Here is a 25,040-nt window from a genome sequence, read left to right as displayed (position 1 = left end):
AGAGGAAAATCAATAAGATGTTACAGACGTCTGTCTTCCTGACTTTTTAACCAGGGTCAAATTATTGCAACAGGAACTGAGCTGAATGTTGCTTTTCTTCTGTTTACATTCGACTTTGTTTTCAGAGGGCATTGCAACTTTAGAAACACTCAGTTCTCTGTGAAATTTTCCAGTTTGTTCCTGACGATTTGGCCCATATGCTGTGGGAGCTTCCTTCCTGAAGGTCAGGGATCAAACTACCATTTCGCACCAGAGTCGCGATACAATGCGATGCAATATGTACTAGAGGGTGCAATATTTAGATGTTAACCTATTTAAAGTAAATATCTTCATTAACATAATGCAGGCAGGAATATATCCAAACTCATTAACAGGTGCACTAAAAATAGCAGCATGTGAATTAAACCCAGGGGTATTATTTAGGCAATAATGAATATGAAGTTGTGTGTAAGCAAAGGTTTTACCATATTATTCTGGTCAAAGATATGATGAAAGAACACAACATGCATTTATCTTCTTATTTGATACTGTTGTTAACTCCTGTCCCCACTCATTGATCAGTAAGTATTCAGAAATTCCTTTAAAGTAAACTTTAGTTCTCAAAAGGTCTAACCAATATACTCTTCTTCTTAGGCAGTCCTTCGGGATCGAGAATGGCTTGCTTCCAGTCCGGTTCTGAGATGGCTGATAAGTCCAATGCGTGATCTGCAGACTCTGTCACATGAGGGGCAGGTGGTGTTTGAAGGGTCTGGTAAATGAGTAGTTTGGAGGTTTGTACGCTCCCTCCGATGCCTCGACTTTGCCTCTGCATGTTCCAGGTGAAGTCCCTCAAGGTGTACGATACCTTCCTGAATGAGCTTTCTCCATCTAGGACGGTCACAAGCCAAGGACTCCCACGAGTGTCGACAGAGATGTTTGATCTCTTCACGGATGCTTTGAAGACATTTCTAAAGCGTTCCACTGTCCTCCTGGGAGTCTCCAAGTTCAGCTGCTTTGGGAGTCTGGCATCAGGCATGTGAATAACGTGTCCCGCCCAGCGGAGCTGATTTTAGGTGATTAGTACCTTACTGCTGGGCAGATTGGCTTGGGAGCGGACACTGCTGTTGGACCTAATGAAGCTTAGAATGACAGGTATCTTCATCAGCTGTGGCAGAACCTTTATGAGAAAGTTTATGGAGGATCCAATTAAATTTCTAAATTTGACATCCTGGGTAAGTATTAGAGAAGTTTTGTGATGAAGAGACCCATTTTTAAAAAATTCTTTCACAGGATATGGGTATCGCTGGCTCGGCCAGCATTTGTTGCGCATCCCTAATTGTCCCTGAGAAGGAGTTAGTGAGCAGCCTTCTTGAACCACTGCAATCCATGTGGGGTAGGTACACCAACAGTGCTGTTAGGAAGGGAGTTCCAGGATTTTGACCCAGCAACAGTGAAGGGTCGATATAGTTCAAGTCAGAATGGCGTGTGAAATAAAAACAGAAAGTGTGAGAAATACTCAGCAGGTTTGGCACTATCTGTAGAGAGCAAAACAGAGTTAACGTCTGAGGTCTGTGATCTTACATCAGAACCAGGATAGTATGTGGCTTGGAGGGGAGCTTGCAGCTGGTGGTGTTCCCATGCATCTGCTGCCCTTGTCCTTCTAAGAGAAAGAGGTCATGGGTTTGGAAGGTGCTGTTGAAGGAGCCTTGGTGAGTTGCTACAGTGCATTTTCTAGATGGTATACACTGCTGCCACTGTGTGTTAGTGGTGGCAGGACTAATTGTTGAAGATGGTGGATGGGGTGCCAGTCAAGCAGGCTGCTTTGTCATGGATGGTGTCAAGCTGCTTGAGTATTGTTGGAGCTTCACTCATCCAGGCAAGTGGAGGGTATTCCATCATATTTCTGATTTGTGCCTTGTAGATGCTGAAAAGGCTTCGTGGAATCAGGAGTTGAGTTACTCGCCGCAGAATTCCCAGCCTCTGACCTGCTCTTGTAGTCACAGTATTTATGTGGCTGGTCCAGTTCAGTTTCTGATCAATGGTAACTCCCAGGATGTTGATAATGGGGGATTCAGCGATGGTAATGCCATTGAATGTCAAGGGGAGATTGTTGGATTCTTTCTTGTTGGAGATGGTCATTGCCTGGCACTTGTGTGGCACGAACATTACTTGCCATTTATCACCCAAGCCTGAATATTGTCCAGGTCTTGGTACATCTGGACACGGACTGCTTCAGTATCTGAGGAGTCCCGAATGGTGCTGAACATTGTACAATCATCAGCGAACATCCCCACTTCTGACCTTGTGATGGAGGGAACTCATTGATGAAGCAGCTGAAGATGGATTGGACAGTTCATCAGTCATTTCTTTTTCTTCCAGGTGAAACTGCGATTTACTCACACTTCTTTCAATTTAATATACTGTATTCATGGGGGAGATAGTGGTGTAGTGATAATGTCACTGGACTAGTCTCCAGACACCCAGGCTAATGCCCTGGGGACATGGGTTCAAATCCCACCAGGGCATTTAAGTATTGCAATTAATGAATAAAAAATCTGGAATTGAAAGCTAGACTCAGTAAGGGCAATTAGGGATGGGCAATAAATGCTGGCCTTGCCAGCAATTCCCACATTCCATGAAAGAATTTTTTTTAAATTTATTATTCAGGAAGCAGTCTTCTCTATCTTGGGGAGACCAAACGTAAATTGTGCATTAACTTTGAGGAACACGTCCATTCAGTTTGCCAGTGTGACCCTGTCATTTTAATTGTCCACCCCACTCTCTCTCTGACATCTATGTCATTGGTCTCCTACACCATTTCAATGAAGTTCAACGTAATCTCGAGGAACTGAACCTTTTGAGTAGGCACTTTACAGCTTTCAAGACTCAACATTGATTTCAACAATTTCAGATCATAACCACTGCACCATTTTTTTCAAACAGCAGCTGTTGGTGATGATTCTGCTGTTGCCATTTACAGCTCCCCTAGACCCATCTTTTGTTTGTTTACTTGTCGCATTACCACCCCATTTGCCTTGCACCATCATCCATTTTGTCATTTACTCTCTCCTGCCTTCCACCCTATCACAGACCTTCCCTTTTGTTCTTTCATCTCCTCCCCCTTTGCCTACCTCTGTACTTGTGTAAAACCTGTTACATCTCTAACATTTTTCAGTTCTGATGAAAGGTCATCAATCTGAAAGGTTAACTCTGTTTCTCTCTCCACAGGTCAGTCAGACCTACTGGGTATTTCTAGTATTTTTGTTCGTACTTTACATTTCTTTATAATGCTGGCTCACCCGCTGTCTATTTGCTTTTATTTCTGGAGCTTTACAAGCCCTTTGATAGTTGTACCATTGAGACAGATTAGCGTGACATTTTTATTTTAGTTGAACTCTTCCTGACAAGTGAGAACATTGGGCAGGACTTTGCTGGCCCCAGTGTGGCTGGAAGATAGGGGTGCGTGTGGGAAAATGGTGGGAAGGCTTGTTGGGACATCTCCCTGACGCAGTCCCGCCACCGGGAAGTTTCCCAGTGGCTGGACCAGCTGTGATCACTGCCTGCCAATTTAAATAATTAAAAGCCCTATTGAGGATGATTTGCCTGGACTTCTGGCTTTTTGCCGTCAGTGGAAAGATCCCCGCCACGTGGGGAAGCTACCATCATCATGGAGGCAGGCCTCCCTGCAGCATCCTGGGGGATATTGGTGCCAGAGGATCCATGCCTCACAGAGAGGGCTGCAGGTAGGAAAGACAGCCCCAACAATCTGGCTGAAGGAGTTTCCTCTCCGATCGGTGGGGCCTTCCACCCACGGCCATCCAGAAGTTTAAGTAATACTTACCTCTCTGAGGTCTCCTATCTGCCTTGGCAGCATCCACCTCTCCCAGTGGGGTTGCGAGGCTTCAGAACTGCAGGTCCTCTGATTGGATCAGCAGCATCAGGAGCCCGCTCATCCTTAATTGGATGACAGGCATGGAGGTGGCCAATTATGAGACCACCTCTGGTAAAATTGCCGAGCCAGTCCCGCTGCCAGCAAATCTAGTGGGGAGGAACCCCATTTGGTCCTAACGTGACCCCAAAGTCCCAGAATCACAGAATTGCTACAGCGCAGAAGGAGGCCATTCAGCCCATTATGTCTGCACCAGCTCTCTGAATGAGCAATTCACCTAGTGCCACTCCCCGCCTTCTCCTCATAACCCTGCACATTCTTCCTTTTCATGTAACAGTCTAATTCCCTTTTGAAAGCTTCAATTGAACCTGCCTCCACCACACTCTCAGGCAGTTCACTCCAGTCCTTAACCAGTCGCTGCATGAAAAAGTTTTCCCTCATGTCACTTATTCATCTCTTAACAATTACTGTAAATCTGTGCCCTCTCGTTCTTGATCCTTTCATGAATGGGAACAGTTTCTCTCTATCTACTCTGTCCAGACCCCTCATGATTTTGAATATCTGTATCAAATCTCCTCTCAGCCTTCTCTTCTGCACGGAAAACAGTCCTAACTTCTCCAAGCTATCTTCATAACAGGAGTTCCTCATTTCTGGAATCATTCTCGTGAATCTTTTCTGCTCTAACGTCTTCACATCCTTCCTAAAGTGTGGCACCCAGATTTGGACACAATACTCCAGCTGAGGCTGAACTAGTGTCTTATACAAGTTCAACATAACTTCCTTGCTTTTGTACTCTATGCCCCTATTAATAAAGCCCAGGATACTGTATGCTTTATTAACCACTCTCTCAACCTGTCATGCCACATTCAATAACTTATGCACATATACACCCAGGTCCCTCTACTCCTGCACCCCATTTAGAATTGTATCCTTTATTTTATATTGTCTCTCCATGTTCTTCCTACCAAAATGCATCACTTCACATTTCTCCACAAGGTCGCGGTAAAATTTGTCCCATTTTGTCCATTGTCTCCTCCAGCAGCCTAATTATGTGAGATCATCTTCTTCTTTTGGGTAAGATGTTAAACTGAGGCCCGTCTGCCCTCTGAGCAATAGAAGATCCCATAGCATTATTTTGAAGTAGAGCAGAGAAGTTCTCCCCAGTGTCCTGGCCAATATTTATCCCTCAAGTAGCATCTATAATATCACACATTATATCAAGATTATCACACAGCTGGTAGTGGGACCTGGCTGTGCGCAAATCAGCTGCCGCATTTCCTATGTTACAACAGTGACTCCACTTCATTGGCTATAAGGTGCTTTGGGACATTCTGAGGTCATGAAAGGGTGCAATACAAATGCAAGTCTTTCATTTTTTCTTGCTACATGACAGAAAGCAACATGGCAAAACCTGGCAACTGTTATGGTCACTGCCAGTGGGGAAAGGAAAGGTGGAAAGTCATTGGTCAATCTGGTCCTCATCCACTTTCCGTGTGGTCTACTCTCCCTGATTTCTTTATTCTGTCAATATTACTTCTCTTCTAAGCTCTCCTATCTTATTCCTCCAATTGCTTTTCTTCCTCACTGCATTATCACAATGTTTGGATCGAGATGTCATTTTCTACTATAACCCTCTGTCCTTTCAAGCACTGCCGGTTCCCTCTCCTCCTATGTATTCATTTCAAGGTCCTATACGTGTTTTCAAATTTCTTTGCAGCCTTATCCCTTCCTACCTGAGTGCTCCCTACCATATCTCCCAGCTCCTCTGATTCTGACCTACTATTTGTTCTCTGCTCCCTCTGCTTATTCAACCCTTCAGTCACATTCTCCATGTCCTCATGCAACATTCTCTCTGAATCATGCTGCCTTGCCACTTCTCTAAATTTATTTCAAAGCTGCTCAAAAACCTAACTTTTCAGCTGTGTTTTGCTCAACTCCCCTCTCCCCTTAATTACTTACATCTTAGTTTCATGTTTATTTTTTCCATATTATTAAGTGTCTAAAACATTCTATAATTTGACAGGCTCTATTGTTGTTCCAGTTCATTCTTTCCCAGTACTTCACTTCCTCCTACAATCTCTTAAGACCGAAACTTGACATCACCTCACGACTGCTTTTGTTTTATCTCATCTTTTCTTCCTTGCTGATATCCTGCAATACAGTTCTTCACCCTTCACTCAGGATTCTCAAAAATAAATGGTAAGCATAAATGCCAAGCCCAGAAGAAAAAAATAGCAAAGCCAAGTAGCAGAGTCTGTTCCAGGCTGCAGTGCATTCCTGGGGATCAGTCATCATTTGTATACTAATCATACCATTTGAAATGCCACCGTGACCCCTGAATTGTATCACTGACCTGACAGACCTCCAGCTCTTAAAAATGTAAGGTAAAGGGGAAAGAAAATCTTATAGGAATAATTTTCAAAATATCCACTATTGTTTAAGTACAGAAAAAATGTCTGTTGAATAACAGGGTGGTGCAGTAAGCTAGGTAGATGACCTTTCCCATCTGGGACCTTTGATCAAATTCAGCTGGTAATGATGGGATGTAAGTGTTCTCAGTCTTCTGGCTATAAAGTCTTATCTGACATGAATTGGGCAAGATCGACTCAGTTCCCTGTGGGTGACCAATTTGGCACTAAATTGCCAGTCTCAGAAAGTCCACAGGAAAAGCTATGTGCAAAATGGTGCAGTATAGGTTTATCATCTGAGGCTAGGCTGAGGCAAATTGTTGGAGCATAGCAGAAACATTTGCCCAATCTGGTGGGCATTAATGATACCATGGCACTATTAGAAGAAGCTAGGGGAATTATCTTGGTACAAAAGCTGCAGATGCTGGAAATCTGAACTATAAACAGAAAATTCTGGAAATACTGAACAAGTCAGGCAGCATCTGTGGAGCGAGAAACAGAGTTAACGTTTCAGGTCTGTGACCTTTCATCAGAATTGAAAAAGTTAGAAATATAATAGGTTTCAGCAAGTGAAAGGAGGGAGGGTAGGAAGAAGAATAAAAGGGCAGAGGGCAGGAGAGATTAAATGACAAAAGATTTCATGGTGCAAGGTCAAGGGAAGTGGTAATGGGACTCTTCCCTAACTTTTCCCAGTTCTGTTGAAAGGTCACAGACCTAAAACATTAACTCTGTTTCTCTCTCCACAGATGCTGCCAGACCTGCTGAGTATTTCTAGCATTTTCTGTTTTTATTTCAGAATTAACCTGGTGTTCTGGCCAACATTCATTCTGAAAACTATCTTGTTGGCATCTTCCATCTACGAAAGATGATGGACATGCAGCAAACAATCCATTTAGGTGGGGTGTCTTTTCTTGGTGCACTTTTATTGATGGCTGTGAAAGCCAATCATTGAGAAGCAGGTTCTACCACAAGTCCTGTTGGTGAAGCTGCCAAGTGACGCTGTGAATTGTTGTTTTTGATGTTGGCGTCTGTTGCCAAGCTGCTGTAGCAACTGGTCATCATGGTAGTGCACACCAATCCACAGGATATGTCGCCATTTCCCTCTTTCACCAGCTAGTGACTCCCAAGTGCGATAGTCGATATTTAGGGTCTTCATGACATGCTTGCAAGCATCCTTGAAGCTTTGGGTGCCCCACTGGTTGTCTGGCCCTGGCTACCCCACCATACAGAAGGTCCTTGGGTATGTGACCATCTTCCATACTGCGGGCGTGTCTGATTCACCAAAGCCACCTCTGTTTGATTAGGGCCAATACACTTGGGAGCTCTGCCTTTGAGAGGATGGCCGCATTTGTGATTTTATCCTGCCAGGATATACCCAAAATGCACCACAGACAGTAAAGATGGAAATCATTGAGCTTCTTTTCCTAGTAGCTGTAGGTCACCTACATTTCACAGCCATACAGCAAGGTGCTGAGAACACAGGCCTTATAAACCATCAACTTGGTCCTAAGGATCAGCTTGGTGTCATCTCATGCGCGTTTCGCAAGTCAGCCAAAGGTGGTTGCTGCTTTCCCTATCCACGTATCAAGATCTTCATCAAGGGACAGATTTTCTGTCACCGTGGACCCAAGGTAGCAGAATTTGCTAACCACTTCCAGTGGGGTGTTATTTAGAGTGATCAGGGTGGAGATACAACACCTTGTCCCATGACTACGGTTTTCTTGATGCTTATAGTCAAGGAGAACAAGTTACAGGCACGGGAGAGACAGTCCATGAGTTTTTGCAGCTGAGTTTCCGTGTGAGCAACTAGCATAGCATCATCAGTGTGGAGGAGTTCTCTGATCAGGACTCAATGTGTTTTTGTCTTCAGCCTTGATAGATTGTAGAGCTTGCCATCTGACCTAGTGTGCAAGTAGACTCCTTCCAAATCTGCAGGGAAGGCGAAGGTCAAAAGCGTGGAGAAGAAGATGCCAAACAGAGTGGGAGCTAGGGCACAACCCATTTCACTCCATTCTTCACATTAAAAGCAGATTATCTGGTGATTTATCTCATTGCTGCTTGTGGGACTTTGCTGTTTGCAAATTAACTTCCATGTGTCCCTACATTATACAATAGTGACATTTCATTAACTGTGAAGGGCTTTAGGACCACAACAACTTATATAGCATATTTATATGGTGCTTTTGATATAATATAATGTCTGACGTAGATGAGTGTAATCAGGCAAAAATGGACACCAAATCAATGGAGGAGACATTCGGAGAAGGTAACAAAAAGCTAGGTCAAAGAGGTAGGTTTTAAGGAGCATTTTAAAAGAAGAGAGAGAAAGATGTTTCGGGAGGCGATGCCAGAGCTGAAGGCACGGCACCCAATGGTAGGCCGAAGGAAGCTGGGGATGCAAAAGAAGCCAGAATTGCAGGAATGCAGTATTCTCAGAGAGGCCTTGATTTTAAAATTCTCATCCTTACTTTCAAATCCCTCAATGGCCACTTACCACCCACCCCCCCCCCCACCCCACCTCCCCCCACCGCAATATCCCTGTAACTTGCTCCATCCATACACCCCTCCCATATCTCTGCTGTCCCCCAATTCTGACCTCCTGTGCTTCCCTGATTTTCATCACCCCTCATAGTTTTTATGGGCATCCAACTGAGCTCTCATGGAGACCCATAGGATAGAGCTTGCTTTATCAGTGACAAACTGTGCATTTCATCTTTTATTTCTCAAATTGACCAGAAAAGCTTAAAAACTTTGCTTCATGATTAAAAGATGCATTTAAGTGAACATTAGGGGAGGCTGATATTGTACTCAGCTGTGATGCCCCATGGTAGAACAGCCTATCAACAGGCACTGTTTAGGATCGCACTTGAAAAAAAGAACACCCAATCTCAGTGGAACTGTGCTCCAGCAGGACTCTGTGTGCCTTCAAGAGAGGAAGAAAGTTGAAGAAAATGGGAATGCAATTCTGGAGAACAAGATGGCACATTAGGTGATGTCTTTTCTTTAATATATATTTACACTGGTTCCACTGTTAGAAATCAGCAGGCTTGTCATGAGCTACCTTAACAGAAGGCTCCTGTCTTTGATTATATTGAAATAGAGCTGTTAGGACCCTAACTCCCCCTTCTCAGATTCAAAAATCAATTTCAATCAGCATTGAATGTAATATTATCAAATGTCAACGGCTATAGATGTATACTTTGAAAATTATCCCTGACAGCTTCTTGTTGACTTAATTAAGTGCACAAAAAGTCAAAATATCTGAATTGTTGCCCTTTTTTCGCTTCGTAGCACTTATTGACTGGCCTGAAATCATTGCCTTCAAGCTTTTATTGACAGGGTTGGTGTGGTATTGAAATAATTCCTAAGCAGATAAATCAGATTTAGATTTGTTTTTAATTGAGGAGAATTGATTGGAATGGTGCTAAGGCCTCAAAGAGGCCTCAATCCTCGAAGGATTCGGGGGAGGGGGAAGTCCTAGGGCTGATGCCAAAGGTAGTCTGTTGGAAGGATGGATAAAGATCTAATTATTTGTCCAACTGAGCATGACCCTTCTTTCTGAGATTCTCTTGACATGGTGAAAGACAGCATATGGACTTAACTATAGAACGAAATGAAATTACTTGCATTTAATAACACCTTTCATCATCTCAGGACATCCCAGAGTGCTTTACAGCCAATGAAGCACTTTTTAAGTGTAGTCACTGTTATAATGTAGGAAATGGCACAGCCAACTAACACAAAGCAAGGTCCCACAAACAGAAATGTGATAATGACCAGACAATCTGTTTTCGTGAAGTTAGTTAAGGGATAAATGTTGGCCAGAATACTGGAGAGAATGTCTCAGCCCTTCTTCTAGTGCCCTGGGATCTTTTACATTCAGCTGAGAGGATAGACAAGGCTCTCTGTCTTATCTGAAAGAGCTAACAATAGTAGTTAGGGTTGAGGACTTTTGTCAATTCAAAAACCAGACAGGATGGGGCAGAGGGTGGAGTCATGGTATGAGTTCTTAGTTTATTTTATTGATGATGAAAATTTATTGAAATCTTTAATGATCACAATAACTTTAATTCATTCATAAGATGTAAGTGTCACTGGCAAGGCCAACATTTATTGCCCACCCCTATACAACATTTTCGAGGACAGTTAAGGGTCAACCACATTGCTGTGGGCTTGAAGTCACATGTAGGCCAGTGTCATGCAGGCCCCCACCTGCCAAGAATGAGGCACATTAATTTTGCCACATGGACATTAAATTTTAAGTTGTTGCTGGGAAGAAGAGAAGGCCTGTGACAAGGGGTTGCCAGGCCCCCTGGCATATTAGCATATTAGCAGACAGTGCTTGAAAGGAAAAGACAATTGACAAAGGCAGAAGTGGTTATACCAGTCAATCAGGTGACTACCCTGCTGGCCAACTTGGGGAGTTTAAATTGTAGAGACAGTGTTTGAACTGGCAGAAAGCAGAATGCTCCTAGACAGACTCCTGTCTGTCTGCCTGCTCCCATCTCTTTATCACCAGCTTCTGAATCCATTGAAGACACATGAACCCCAAGAGAGCAAAGTCTCCTACATCGAATAAGGTTTAAGAAGAATACTGGGCCCCAACGAAAAGCAAGACCTACCTACAATTAAGGACTCTACAGTGAGCTTGAAGCACAGTAATAAAAAACCCTCTTCAGAGATTGCCTCAAACTTTTCCACTTTATTTTTCTTCTGCTCTTTTCTATCCCTATTTGCATGTGTGTATCACGTATGCATGCTAGCATGGGCGCGTCATGTACCCTTAGGCATTAACCGCATTAGAGTTTAAGTTTATGTTTAATAAAATTTCACTTTTCTTCTTTAAACCTCAGACAACCTGTTGTGCTTTGCCTTATAATTGGAAAGCGGTGAACAAGGATTCACCAAGGGGGAGCTAAAAACACAGGGTGTTTAAAACTAAACCCTGTTACAGTAAGACCAGGTGAAGGCTGAAAGGGAACCCTAGACCTCTTTCTCACCTGGTCGTAACAGCCAGATCTCCCTCCTTAAAGGACACTAGTGAATCAGTTGGGTTTTTATGACAATCCAGTAGTTCCATGGTCATCATTACTGGTACTATCTTTTTATTCCCAATTTATTTAATTAACTGAATTTAAATTCCCCAGTTTCTGTGGTGGGACTTGAATTCATAGTTCCGGATTATTAGCCCACACCTCTAATAGTTCAGTAACATAACCACTGCCATAGCCCCATCTCTATACATAGAATCAAGTCAATGCCTTTGTTAAAATATTGAATCGAGGATTGTCATACAAATGTGTTGTGTTCATGGTTAATATTGTCAACAACAATTTTTAGGCCATAAATTCTTGAACAACATATTGGCTAGCTTTGCTCTCCGTTATAAAAAAATTGTCCCTTAATGATTGGCAATATACTGTGTTTCATTGGGATTGTGCCTCAGTAACCAATATTACACTTCATGATATAAAAAAAATGCTGCAGAGACTGGAAATCTGAAACAAAAGCAGAAAATGTTGGAAACACTCAGCAAGTCAAGCACAGTATCTGCCGAGAGAAATGACAAGTTAAGGATTCTGCCTTACGCCTTTGTTAGACCTAGTTTGGATGAAAGGTTATGACTCGTCTGGTAACTTGTCACTTTTCTCCACAGAAGCTATGCCTGACTTGTTGAGTCTTTCCTGCAGTTTCTGATTTTATTACAGCCTTTTGCTCCTCACTAAATGACATTGAACCATTGTGGAAGAACTGTCCCTCACTGATTGACATTACAGCCCATTATAATGGGCTCACTGGTATTACACACTAATTATAGTAAGAATTGTTCTTCACTGATTGAGACTATAGCAACAATTTCACTTGTTCACCAACATAGGGGAACTATGTTCATTCAGAATGAAGGAGATGAAACTTGCATTTATTTAACATGGGGCGACTGGAAAATTCAGTCAACAGGTTGTGTGGGCATGGGGCAGGAGTGGGGGTAGGAGGAAGTGGGATGTGGAGTGGGTGGGCAGAAGAACTGAAATAGGTGAATTAAGCAGGGGGTAGATGGTTTGGGACAGCCAACCAATCATCAGGGAAAGAGAATATGGCCAGTGGGGAGAGGGATTTTTTTAATTTAATCGTTCATGGAATGTGAGCATTGCTAGCAAGCCCAGCATTTATTGCCCAACTCTAATTGCCCTTGAATATAACATTTCACAGTAAACAGGGAAGTAAAATGGGGTAGAGGTGGCCTCACAGGGAGTACTGCAGCCACTGGGGATTTGAAGGCAAAGGGATTAGCAGCCAATGAATGGGTTTGAATGGGAAATGCTGTTACCCGAGAGAAGTTGAGTGATACATACATCAGCTGTAGTGTTGAACAAATTAAATTTGAGCCAATCGGTAGGGGGTGCAGTGCAGACGAGTGAGCGATCCACAACGTACTGCTGCTTTGGGGCGGGGGGGTCAAAATGCCTTACAGTTGTGGCGGGGTGGTTCATGATACCTGCTTAGCTGCAGGGTAGGTCAGAGGGGAGATGCACAGATAAGGCAATGGAATTTCTTTGCTGATTGTTCCAATCAATATGCTGCCAATTCCATTGCTTCTTCAGGATTTCAGCGTCTAACATAATGTCTGCCTATTCAGACTGATTGTCCTTCAGCTATTGTTCAGCACACATTTTTGATGGCAAGTCTTCCTCATGGTCGGCAGCACCACTTTTAATATCATTCAGATAGACATAATTTTATTTAAGCTCCATACATATTAAAGATATTTCAGGAATATTGCAGACCATTACAAGGTCACTGCAATTGTATGCCTCCAGTATGCGGGAGGGCTGTACATGTCTGTTTATCTATGAGTGTGAGTTATTTAAATGTCTACGTCTGTTCTTTTTGTGTTCGCAGATTTATAACTATTTGAACATTGCAAAGGCCTCCTTCAGGAGGAAGGCAAATATCTAGTTTCTGTCGGCTTCCATTTATGGATTCCAGCATTCCAAGTCTTGGTATTATGTGTCCCTCTTACTATAGCTCTGTAAAGGGCTTTGTATGTTAAAGATGCTATATAAATGCAACTTATTGTATCGTTAAAAAAACCCTGCTACAGTAGGCTGAAAATCTTCCTCAGATCTTACTCCATCACGTTTAAATCTCAAACCTTTCGTGCAAGGGGTGTTACGACCGACCGCTCCAGTCAAATCCCCCAATCAAAATATATGATTCTGAAACGCACCGTTAATTCAATCCTGTCGCTCCACAGATCGCCAAACATACCATTTAAAACTTTCCAAATTAAAGAAAGACCCAGCCAAATTGTATCTTCTATTAACCCCCGAATGAGGCTAATCAAACCAGGTGTCTTTAAATCAACAAATTAACTGTTCAATCAGAAAAAATAAATTCTTAAACACTATGAAGATATAAACAACATTTAAAATAGAAAAAATTAGAGTCCTTGCAAATTTACAGTCCAATGTTGCTCAAAGTCCTCACCGCCATCCGATGGGGAAAAAAGGTTCTTCAACAGTAGAACAGTCCGTGGTCTAATTCCAGCAGTAAGTGATGCTTTCCTTCTCCTAAGCGAATTTTAACAAGTAACAACTTGCAAACATTTTCAATAGAATCATTCTGACCTTAGAGTTGTTGAGTGATAAAAGATTGTCACAGTCTAAATTCCCTTCAGTTCAAATTATCAGAGATCTGTTTTGGCTTGACATTTTTTTTAGAATTTTGAGGTGATATTAATTAAACAGACTAAAATTCTCTTCCTTCAGTTTAAATGGTTGAGAGTTCTTTTTCCAGGTGCTAACACCAGCTGTCTGTGTGTGTTCTCTGTTAGAACAAACTGTCATCAACTAAAAAGCCAGTTCAAAATTAAATTGTAACAAATGTATCGCTTGATACTTATTCCAAGTGGCTATATCCATGGTAACGAGAATGCACCCTTTGAATCACAGTCTCCAAATGGTTGTATCCAATGGCAACCGAAAATTCCCTAACTCCTGAGGCTTTCTGGCTCTTAAAGCAGTACTAATCCTTTGCCAGCCTTAAAGGTACACCGCATATTCCCGGAAAAAAAACTAAGGACCACGACAGGGGTCAGTGGATATCACAACTTCAGATTGTCTGGTTTTGGTACCTGAAAATGTCCATTAAGTTTTGGGAACCAAATAATGGATCTGGGTACACACAGGAAAACTGCAAATCCTTGCTATTATTCAATATTTTGCAATGTCATTTCTTTTTACCTGTTTTTAAAATGACCTCGAAGGCATTGTGAAAATCTCAGCAGTGCGTATTTCTGGTACTGGCATCTGAGTCAGTATCGCAGGAGACAAGAACATTTTCCTGGGTGGGACAGGGGGTGGGGATGACATTATGGGGCTTATTTTCTACCAGTGGGCATTGATTAATGATCTTTAAAATAAAGTTACACCTCTCTGTTATGTTGAAAGTGTGAGAATGTGAAATTTCAATACTTTAAAGCGCTCACAAGTCTGTTAAAGCCTTGAAAGGAAATCTAGTACAAAGCAAGTCATGTCTTGTTGCGTTCTCAGAGGCTTTGAGATTGTTTGTTAATAAAAGTTGACTTTGATTGGCCAAGGTGTTGCCATGGGGAAAGCAGCGGGGAACTATAGGCTCCCCAAGCTTCTGGGTGATTCTCAAAAAAAAGGCGCAAGGCTTGAACATATTTCGATATTCTGATGAAAGGTCACAGACCTGAAACGTTGGCTCTGTTTCTCTCTCCACAGATAGAAACATAGAAACATAGAAGATAGGAGCAGGAGTAGGCCATTTAGCCCTTCGAGCCTGCTCCGCCATTCATTATGATCATGGCTGATCATCCAACTCAGTCGCCTGTTCCCGCTTTCGCCCCATACCCTTTGATCCCTTTAGACCCAAGAGCTATATCTAACTCCTTTTTGAAAACATACAATGTTTTTGCCTCAACTGCTTTCTGTGGTTGCGAATTCCACAGGTTCACCACTCTCTAGGTGAAGAAATTTCTCCTCATCTTAGTCCTGAAAAGTTTACCCCATATCCTTAGACTATGACCCCTGGTTCTGGACTCCCTCACCATCGGGAACATCATTCCTGCATCTACCCTGTCAAGTCCTGTTCGAATTTTATAGGTTTCTATGAGATTCCCCCTGCATTCTGCTGAACTCCAGCGAATATAATCCTAACCGACTCAATCTCTCCTCATATGTCAGTCCCACCATCCCAGGTATCAGTCTGGTAAACCTTCGCTGCACTCCGTCTATAGCAAGAACATCCTTCCTCAGATAAGGAGACCAAAACTGCACACAATATTCCAGGTGTGGCCTCACCAAGGCCCTGTATAATTGCAGCAAGATATCCCTGCTTCTGTACTCGAATCCTCTCGCTATGAAGGCCAACATACCATTTGCATTTTTTACCGCCTGTTGCATCTGCATGCTGACTCTGCCCGATTCTACCACTGTTCTCTAACTGGTCTGCTATAAAATCTTTGTTAATGGACTCTAGAATTTTCCCCACTAACGACGTCAGACTGACTGGTCTATAAATCCCTGTTTTCTCTCTACCTCCCTTTTTAAATAGTGGGGTTACATTAGCTACCCTCCAATCTGTAAGAACTGTTCCAGAGTCTATAGAATCTTGGAAGATGACCACCAATGCATCCACTATTTCTAGGGCCACTTGCTTAAGTACTCTGGGATGCATACCATCAGGCCCTGGGGATTTATCGGCCTTCAATCCCATCAATTTCCCCAACACCATTTCTCTACTAATACTGATTTCTTTCAGTTCCGCTCTCTCTCTGTGTTTCCAGCACTTTCTGTTTTTATTTCAGGTTTCCAGCATCTGCAGTATTTTGCTTTTATTGAACATATTCCTTTTGTTTGCAGAGAACGGGTTCCTGCATATGAATGTATATCACACACAGGATTGTTCAGCACATGCTACCTAATCGCAGAATCACATTTGTTATGTTTGTTTTGTGTTTTGCACGCACGGGCTGGTTGAGTACAGTCTGTACTCTCCCCACGACGAACAGCCAAAGGAACGTAAAAGCAAAATATTGCGGATGCTGTAAATCTGAAATAAAAACAAAAAGTGCTAGAAATGCACAACAGGTCTGGCAGCATCTGTGGAGACAGAAACAGAGTTAACGTTTCAGGTCTGTGACTTTTCAGCAGAACTGGCAAAGGTTAGAAATGTAATAGGCTTTGAGCAAGTGAAAGGGGGAGGAAGAAGAACAAAAGGGAAGGTCTGTGATAGGGCGAAGAGAAGGAGAGATTAAATGACAAAGATGCCATGAAACAAAAGGCAAAGGGAGTAGTAATAGCCTTAGTAAAAGACAAAGCATTTATCCAGATAAAGTGTCAAGGGCAGAATAATGAACAGCTCTGTCCAAAAGCAAAAGCATGAAAAAACAGTTTAAGATGGTACATGGTAAAAAAAACAATCAAAATGATGGTCATGGTCTGAAGTTGTTGAACTCAATGTTGAGTCCAGATGGCTGTAGAGTGCCTAATTGGAAGATATGGTGCTGTTCTCGAGCATATGCTGAGCTTCACTGGAACACAACAGAAGGCCGAGGCCAGAAATGTGGACGTGAGAGCAGGCAAAGTGACAAGCAAACAGAAGCTCAGGCTCATGCTTGTAGACTGAGCGGAGGTGTTCCGCAAAGTGGTCACCCAAACTGTGTTTGGTCTCCCCAAAGTAGAGGAGACTGCATTGTTAGCAGCAAATACAGTATACGAAATGGAAAGAAGTACAAGTAAATCGCTGCTTCACCTGGAAGGAGTGTTTGGGGCCTTGGACGGTGAGGAGAGAGGAGGTAAAATGGTATGTATTACACCTCCTGTGATTGCATGGGAAGGTGCCACGGGAAGGGGACGAGGTGTCGGGGGTGATGGAGGAGTAGACCAGGGTGAGATGGAGGGAATGATCCCTTCAGAATGCTGACAGGAGTGATGACATCACACTGGAGGTGGTGGAAATAGTGGAGGATGATCCTTTGGACGTGGATGCTGGTGGGGTGGAAAGTGAGGACAAGGGGAACGCTGTAACAGTTCTGAGATGGAGGGGAAGGCGTGAGGGTAGAGTTGCAGGAAGTGTTTCAGACATGGTCGAGGGCCCTGTCAACCAGAGTGGGGGGGAATCCTCGGTTGAGGATAAAGGAAAACATACCAGAGGCCCTGTTGTGGAAGGTTGCATCATCAGAACAGATGTGACGGAGTCGGAGAAACTGGGAGAATGGAATGGAGTCCTTACAGGAAGCAGGGTGTGAGGAAGTGTAGTCAAGATAGCTGTGGGAGTCAGTAAGCTTATAATGAATATTAGTTTCCTGTTACAATCCCAACAATCTGCTAATTGGAGGTGTGCGGGTTGACAGTTCCCCCAGCCATCTGCCCTCTCTTTGAAAATCCCATCATATTCCGGAGGCATCAGAAACCAGCGACGCCATCCGGGATTACGAGTTTCAATGCATGCCCGCAACCGACCTCGCCCTCTCGGGCAATTCAAAATCCGGCCCAGCCCTTAGGCTACCACTACACCCTCTCCACGGTTTTGAATATTTCCTTTATGTCTTAATCATCATAATCTCTTAATGATCAACACTGAACATGATGTGCGAGGTTCAGTCTGATCAGGACAATGTACAGTTGAGCATGACTGTAAAGGCTAATTCCTTCAATTGACTGGGGTAAAAGAAAGGCCCATATTTCTGAGTGTTCCTCTATTGATTGTTAAAATCCACCAGACTGTATGAGATTAGGTTATTTTGATAATTTTTCCAAGCTCATTGTGCACTTATTACATGTGCAGTGTGCCCTAATTAACCTGCATTTCATACTTGCATCGTAGCTATGAAACTGTTGACAGGCACATTCTCTAAATAAACAGGGACACACTCTTTCTTGCAGAAGACGATGCAAACAACTTGAAACAGGATCTTCCACCAGAGGAGGCCAAGCCCACCTCTTCCCTCTAGAAGAATATGTGCTGGGCATCACGGGCATGCTGAACAGCCAGGCCTAACCTCTCCTAAGCATCCACCCAGATATATCATGCTGCACCTCTAATACCTCATCCTGTGGCTTACTGTGAAGTACTGTATGTAAATACTTCATCTAGGCTATCAATATTCCCCTTACATCACTTGAGAATGGAATTCAGTCCACATTGAGCACAGATTCCAGTATTGATATAAACTATCGGGCTGGGGAGTACAGGTGACAGGATTCCTAATAGAGTGAGCCAATGTCTGCTGGCAGTGCCAGATGTCGCCATTGGCGACTTCTTTCTCTCTGCAGCATCTTCCTTGCTTCTGCAGAGACAAGGAGCAACAAAAAATCTGATGAGATTCCTGCTATCCAATATTTCCTTCCTGTTAAGATACCTGTAAGGGTCTCCTCAGAGTATGAGCCTCACAAAAGAGAAACCTGATTTCGGATTTCTGACCATTACCAATTAGTCAAATCAAAACATCTTTGGTTGCAGGACCTTCCACCTCTCCAATCCCTACAGCAATAGTTGAGTGAGTTCCCAGGATCTGCATTGCCTCTTCCTCCTTCTGTTTCTCCTGCTGTAGCCCTTCCTTCTCAGGAATTGTGCACAATTTTCATGTTACAAGCATGCTTGTGACTGAGTCACAGACAGTTTAGTTTGAGAATTCTCATTACTTGTTTGCTAGACTTCCCAAAGAATTAGTGAGGGATCCTTTGCTCGAAAACATATTAATAAATGGAATCTTGAGAATGAAATTTAATCTTTAACATCACTTCATATTGCACAGTGTTAGTGAAAACAATCTGTGCTCAGTACACACAACATACAACCCCAACTCTTATTGCTAAGATATTTATCAGACCATAAACTATTTATCAGCTCATGAGATGCACAGTCCTTGTTTAGCACACAGAAGGGTTAATTACAGGCAGAGAAGGCTGAGTGATATAAAGTGCTTAAGCCCAGATGTAAAACATAAAGACAGCTTAAGATCTGCTTTTTGCAGAATATGGATATGTAACAGGTCTTTGTGGCTATTTGAGACAAAGTATATCTCCATTTTCTCCCCTTAAATATTCATAAGTAGCTTTGCAGTATTAATATCTAAGATAGCTCACAAGAACACTTAAATAATACTCTCCCCTCCCTCTCATTTGTGTAATGCATTTGGCCATGTTAAAAATTGTTGTGGGATTTTCTCAGTGGAGATGCAGTTTAGTCCCACAGCGTGTAATTATTATTAAGGAAGGTCTTATCAAACACTAATCCCAGTTATTTTACAAAGACAGAGTATAAGATTTGGAAGGGGCCAAGGTTAATGTAGAATGAATAGTGCTGATCCATTCCTCTATAGCTTTTCAGCACGTTTATTCAAAAATTGAAGATTAGTGCCCATTGTCATGCTGTGCAATTTAATATTTACTAATGCTGCTTACTTTCTAACAAATAACCAGAGAGTTTAAAAGGCTGGTTATACTGCTGGTTACACTGTTTCTTGTGTCAAAGTAGTCATTTCAGGTGAGACTGCAGACCACATTATGACAAGAAAAGTGACACCACCTCTCGTAAGTAGACTCACACCAATTGGGTTTGATGCCAGCCACGGCTTGCAATGTAAACATTCTGAACCTCTTTGGCACCAGATATCAGCCAGCTGGATAGTCTCCAAGAATTCTTTGCTTCCTTTCCCTGATCCAACAGCTGCTTGCAATGTGTCAAAGAAGTAATTGATGTTATTCTAGAGAAGGCTTCATACCTCATTCTTCCCATCTCAAATGATGCTAGATATTAATTCAATCATACCTGTCACTCAACTGTGTTGTGAAAACTCTGCCTACTCCACCTGGCATCTAGATCACTGAAAAATCCTCAGCAAGCTTTGTCACCGCTCCTAAGTTCTGTAAATTCATCATTAATTCTGAACTAAAATATTTAACATTTTTGCATCAAATATCAGTAGGGCACACAATGTGGCTCACTTATGCTTGCCAGAAGCTACACATATTCATATGCAGGGACCTGTCCTCTACAGGCAAAAGGAACATGTCACAGGTGTTGTGCCTTTTTTGAATTAAACAAAGTGTGGTGGACAATAGTTCCCTGGTGCATTCCCCATGGCAATACCTCAACCAATCAGAGTCAACTTGCCAACCAATCAGCACCCTTTTCTCATGCAGTATAAATTGCTGCTCCCTTTGAAAATTGGCATTCTTGCAAATGTCCTGATAAGTGCAAGACAAAAAGCTTCAACAGCATGTCTCTTTTTACAGCAATACTCAAATATCCAATGCTGTCTTTTGGCCCCTCAAGCAGGAACTATCTTACAACTCATTGGAACCCTCATTTCACTACTTTCCCATCTCGATGATACTGTTGGTAACTTAGATAAAGAGAAAGCTACTGCTTTTGATTCAGAACTATATTGACATCAAATTTTATCAGTTTGCAACCTTCATTGTTCACAACATCCAATTCTCTGACTACTGAATGGCAAAATCATTATGTCTTGATTCCTTCTATGGCCTTCAGTAGGGGAATTAAATCTTCTTTCCTCAAACGCATTAAAAAAAAGTGGCCTTGAATTTCTGCATGGATCATCCCAATCTCTCCCTGTAAGTTTGGCAGAAGAGTGGCAGTACCCCTGGGCAAATGGTGAAATCAGCCACTTTCAGCCGTTAGCGTTGTTTCTCTAGGGGTTTCACCAACCTCCCGTCAAAGTTACTATAGGTGATTGGGACAACACCCATAGAATGTCAGGGCTCATCCTATCATGTTTCTCCAAGTCTGTCACCCCTTACTACCTCCATGATCAAACTTAGCTCCTTTTATGTGCCAAAGACTTGTTTTCCCCTCAACAACTTTGAACTCTTCATAAAATCATTGTCCATCCAAGATTTGAATTCTGCTCAAGTTCAGGGAACAGCCTGGACCCCTGAAGACTGGCCAATTTAAAATAAAGCTCACCACCACCTTCTCAAGGGCAATTAGGGATGGGCAATAAATGCTGGTCTAGTTAGCAATGCCCACATTCCATGAACAAATAAAACAAAAATCAGGACTAGCCGCCTGTGCCAATGGGTTCTGGGGTGGGGTAGGGAGGGGGATCAGCCAACACCAGATTTTCCAGTACATGGGCTGGCAGGTATTGGAGAGTTTCCCATTATGGAACAATGCCCAGTAGTTCCAGAAGATTAGACGCCCTCCCTTTGGCTTTGCAAACTCTGATGGGGTGAATATTGGAGAGAATCAGGAGCATAGTCCCAGTGTTTACACCAGGATTATGAGCCTGGTTCTGTACATTTTGAAGTGAAGAAAGCAGCAGGTGATGCCATAACTGGGCTACCTGACCAGGCTGGCATCTTATTGTTTTTCTTCCGCATTCTCATAACATCCGTCTTCTCTTCCCTCTTAAGTTCCTTCAGCACACATAATTCTTCATCAAAATATGTAATGAAACTTTCATGTCATATTGAAAGTCTATTGGGAACTGTGCTCCTTAGCTACTCATGCTTGCCTTTCTGCTTGTTCTCTCCTCGATTACATTGTATATGGTTCCCTTTCCTCATGAAATCCCCACCTCCCATTCACCACTCTCTCTTCAGAAAGTTCACCTTTGACCCCACAGGTCCTTGCAAACTACCACCCTATTGCCAACCTTTTTCCCTCCAGAGTCCTTGATTATGTCGTCACATTAAAATCCATGGGCTGGATTTAATGTGCCCGCCGCCACCCGCAAGGGCCGCATGTCGCAGAACCACCGTGATTCTAAGCATGGCAGCTAATTTAAATAGCTGGGGCGGGCACCACCCCACCAACATCACATGGAGGGGCATGCCGTCCATCGCTGGCAATGGCGTCAGCTGCCTGCGCGCAGGCACTGACACCATTTTTAAATGGCAGTTAGCCCTACCAGATAATCTAAATATTTAAAGATAAAGTGAATAAAAATAAATAAATACATTTCTTTTGCCCCTCTCCCACCCCCCAATAAAGATTAAATTAATTATTTGTCCTTTCCCCACCCCCCAAAACACTTAACTTTACCTCTGACCTTCCCCCCCCCACCCCACAAACTGCACAAAGTTTCAACTACAACACTTCCCGCCATCCCCTACACCCATGACATTAATTTAACCCCGTTCCCCCCACCCACCCCGGCACTGATAAACTTACCTCCTCCCCCATCCCCACCAGTGTGGTGCCTCGTTTCCCAGGACGGGGATCCGAAGGCGTGGGAGTGCCGGCCACTTGGCCGAAGATCACTGCGGGACATCAGGCGGCGATCTGAGCTTCATTAATTAATTCATTTTAATTATATTCAAATTGGGGTCCCATCGCCGAATGGCAGGGGGGTGGTTGTCGCCATGAGGCCCCGCTGCCGTTGGTAATATCGAAAATGGGCCCTCCCGGCGTTAGGGTGCACGGTGACCCTCTCCCAGAGGCATCTTTAGGCCCCCCCCCCCACCACGGAACCCAACACCTGGGGGGAGAACAAAATCCAGCCCCATCTTTCCCACATCAGCATGTTTGAATGTCTCCAATCAGTTTTCCACCCCGCCACAATATTCAAACGATCCCAATTAAAGTCATAAATGACAGCCTCTGTGACTTTGATGGTGGGGCATTTTTGTTCCTTGTCCTTCTCAACATTTCTGTAGATTTTAACATGATTGATCATACCTCTCCTCCATTATCCAACGCAATCAGACTTCCCTTGTTTTATTCCACTTTTACCTATCCCAATGCAGCCGGTGCATCTCCAGCAATGGCTTCTCTTTCCACCCACATCACCTCTGGAATCCTTCAACATCCCCTGTGTCAACCATGGTTCCGTTGGTAGCACTCTTGCCTCTGAGTCGCAAGGTTCCAGGTCCTACTGCGGAACTTGACCAAAACATCAAGAGTGGCACTGTCGGAGGTGCTGTCTTTTAGTTAAGACATTAAACTGAGACCCGTCTGCCCTTTCATGTGGACATGCAAGGTCCCATGTCATTATTTTGAAGAAAAGCAGGGGACCCTGGTGTCCTGGCTAATTTTTATCCCTCAATCAACATCACAAAAACAGATTATCTGATCATACCGACATTGCTGTTTGTGGGAGCTTGCTGTGCGCAAATTGGACGCTGCGTTTCCTACATTGCAACAGTAACTACACTTCACTGTTCTTCATTGGCTGTAAAGCGCTTTGAGATGTCTGGTGGTTGTAAAAGTTGCTATATAAATGCAAGTCTTTCTTTTTTTTCCTACATGCTGCCTCTTGGTAACACAGTGGCGGCACAGTGGCGCAGTGGTTAGCACCGCAGCCTCACAGCTCCGGCGACCCGGGTTCAATTCCGGGTACTGCCTGTGTGGAGTTTGCAAGTTCTCCCTGTGTCTGCGTGGGTTTCCTCCGGGTGCTCCGGTTTCCTCCCACATGCCAAAGACTTGCAGGTTGATAGGTAAATTGGCCATTATAAATTGCCCCTAGTATAGGTAGGTGGTAGGGAAAATATAGGGACAGGTGGGGATGTGGTAGGAATATGGGATTAGTGTAGGATTAGTATAAGTGGGTGGTTGATGGTCGGCACAGACTCGGTGGGCCGAAGGGCCTGTTTCAGTGCTGTATCTCTAAAAAAAAACATCATCTGAAGACATGGGTGAACTTTCACACAAAGTGATGACAATCAGATCTACCTCTCCACCACCTCTCTCAACCCCTCCACTACCTCTGTGCTGTCAGAATGCTGATCCAGTTTTAGCTGAGCAGAAATTTACCTCCATTAAACATTGGGAAGACCAAAGCTATCTATTTGGCCTTTACCCCAACTAATATCTCTTTCTTTGATTCAGCATCAATTTGGCACAGTTATGGCTCTGAGAAGCAGTCATAGTCCTAGTCATGAGGTGGTAGAATTTTCCCAGGGATTCTCCCAATCTTCCACTAAAACCAGATAGGGGATCGGTGGAAACCCTGGAGAAATGGCATAAAATGGTGAGAAATTGGGAGAACTCTTGCAGAAATTACTGATGTGTGGGTCTTGTTGCTTACCTTGTAGGTTTCAAAGGAAGGTTGGCCTAGTTGGGCCAAATTGCCTCTTTCATTTGTACTTACCTTTATGATACCCCACTGTCACAAATACCAGTGTTCAGTCAATGTGGTTCACTCTATGTGGCATTAAGAAGTGGTTGAATACACTGAACACAGCAAAAGTTTTGAGTCCTGATAATAACATGGCTGTAATGCTAAAGACCTGTGTACTAGTGTTAGCTGCTCCCCTAGCCAAGCAGTTCCAGTGCAGCTATAACACTGGCATCTACATGAAGGTCATCCAAGTTTATCCTATTCACAAAAACAAGAATGAACTTAATCCAGCCAGTTAGAACCACTAACAGACTCCTTCTAATCATCAGTAAAGTGATCGAAGGAACCATCAATAGTACCATCAAGCAATATCTACTCACCAATAACCTGCTCGCCAAAACTTAGTTCAGTTTGTGCCAGAACCATTCAACTCTCAATCTCATTAAAGCCTTCATCCTGAATGCCAGAGCAGAGGTGAGCTGAAGGTCTTCCCTCTCTGATAGCTTTAAGAATCCAAAGTGAAATGAACATAGACTAGTCTTAACCCAATTTCCATTTGGCACAGATCCATGGCACATAACTCCCTGCAATCCAATGCTAATTTGCACTAAACGTCAATCTCACTCAGAAAGACAACACAGCTGGTCAGTGTAGAAAATGAAAATGTTTCACTGAAGCAGTGAGGATGTTTTCTGTAGTTGAGAGG

The 25,040-nt window shown here is 43.2% G+C and overlaps 1 long non-coding RNA gene across 1 annotated transcript in view; it reads right to left on the bottom strand.

The window, feature by feature from the left end:
• Positions 1-24,822, bottom strand: part of LOC137377060 (uncharacterized) — a 74,732-nt gene extending 49,910 nt beyond the window's left edge. Inside the window, exon 1 of the long non-coding RNA XR_010976356.1 lies at positions 24,715-24,822. This is a non-coding gene — a long non-coding RNA (uncharacterized lncRNA). The remainder of the gene's footprint in view (positions 1-24,714) is intronic.
• Between the last annotated feature and the right edge of the window lie 218 nt (positions 24,823-25,040).

This window comes from Heterodontus francisci, chromosome 1 (assembly GCF_036365525.1).
Source record: "Heterodontus francisci isolate sHetFra1 chromosome 1, sHetFra1.hap1, whole genome shotgun sequence".
Lineage (NCBI taxonomy): Eukaryota > Metazoa > Chordata > Chondrichthyes > Heterodontiformes > Heterodontidae > Heterodontus > Heterodontus francisci.
This window is presented reverse-complemented; position numbering and strand designations above follow the sequence as displayed.